Source organism: Bombyx mandarina, chromosome 16 (assembly GCF_030267445.1).
Source record: "Bombyx mandarina strain Sakado chromosome 16, ASM3026744v2".
NCBI classification, from domain to species: Eukaryota; Metazoa; Arthropoda; class Insecta; order Lepidoptera; family Bombycidae; genus Bombyx; species Bombyx mandarina.
Genome location: NC_143222.1, coordinates 3978105 through 3979659, shown reverse-complemented (window position 1 = coordinate 3979659; position 1555 = coordinate 3978105). Strand labels below are relative to the sequence as shown.

At 40.7% G+C, this 1555-nt stretch overlaps 1 non-coding gene across 1 annotated transcript; it reads right to left on the bottom strand.

Annotated features, from left to right (window-relative positions):
* Positions 1-239: 239 nt before the first annotated feature.
* TRNAR-UCG (transfer RNA arginine (anticodon UCG)) lies at positions 240-312 on the bottom strand. Its single transcript has one exon. It is a non-coding gene; the product is annotated as a tRNA-Arg (tRNA).
* Positions 313-1555: the final 1243 nt, after the last annotated feature.

Below are 1555 nucleotides of genomic sequence, written 5' to 3'. Positions count from 1 at the left end.
TCTACCACCGGATCGGAAACGCGACCCACTGAGAAGATCCGGTGAGAAACTCAGTGGCCTATACTTGAATAATACAGTACGTAGAATAGCCAAAGGTCTTTTGCAATGTTGTTGATTTGTATTTTAATTTTTGTTATAAATATTTTATTGACGCATATATGTAAATATTATGTTTTATTAATAGTTCACAATTCAATATCGTTTAAAATTATAATTTGAAAACAAAAATGTATTAGCAACGACCGTGACAGGACTCGAACCTGCAATCTTCGGATCCGAAGTCCGACGCCTTATCCATTAGGCCACACGGTCTTATGATAGTGATGTGAAATAGGTCATTTAAAACAATATAGCAAGCCTCCTACAGATGACGTCACAATCACATCACGAGATCAAGGTTACTAACCCCGGTGGGCCTCATACTAAATCTTTCACTGAAAATCATGTAATTCAGCATTTCAGAATTTCAATAATTACAGTAAATTAATTAGTAAAAGGGACAATGAGATGTAAATTTTGCATAATCACTGACATGATGATATAGCATGTATCTACACAACGATAAAAGCAAAGTAAATTTTAAATCGAGATGGATGAAGTATGAAGAAGCAAAAATACCTTGGGCTTCTAAATCCTGTTGAATACAAATTTTCTGTGTGACCTCTGAGGTCATTGATGTGTGACGTAATACTTCTAGACGCGTATTTCAACGATCATCTATCTAAGGTATTTTAATATCCTGTGTAGTTTTGTTCGTGTGGCACCTGTCTAGGGAATATTAGCTGGAGGTAGGGCGTCTTGTGAGTCCGCACCGGTAGGTACCATCACCCTGCCTATTTCCGCCGTGAACCAGTAATGCATACTAGTTTGAAAGATGTGACAGCTATTGTACTTTACAGTTGAGACGAGACCTCGTGTCTCAAGGTGGGCGACATTTACGGTGTTGATGCCCATGGGCTCCGGTAACCACATAACAAGAGGTGGGGCGAGGGGAGCTCATAAAATCTCAGTAGATAAATACAGTTACTTTACTATTGGCCTTATTCAAATCTGCTACATTTGTTGTTATTATTGCAATTAACAACAAAAACCTTCATACAAAACGTTGTGTGCCAGTAATTTCAATTGCTTAGGGACCCCGGTAACCGTACTCGTCGAACTCGGCAAAGAGTTCGACGTGCGACCTAACCCATGCATCAGCCCGCTGAGTTTCTTGCCGGATCTTCTCAGCGGGTCGCGATTCCGATCCGGTAGTAGAATTATTCGCGAAGCAGCTGCTCTTGAGTTGTTAGGTCTCCTTTGGAGGCGCTCAGGCAGCTGTTAGCTAATCCCACCCCTCCTGGCTTGAGCCTTTGTTTCCCACCAATCCTGGTGAAACTGGAAACCCCTCCGGGCCAACAGTAATTCCTCATTCATAAAAAAAAGTAATTTCAATAATGGCTGCTTTTTTATTGGTCTGGGTGGATTATGATCATATTGGGGCCTAGTCTGATTTACTAGGAGCTCATGATTTGATGGCGGTTTTATTATTGAGATTTCAACGGGCTTCAATACT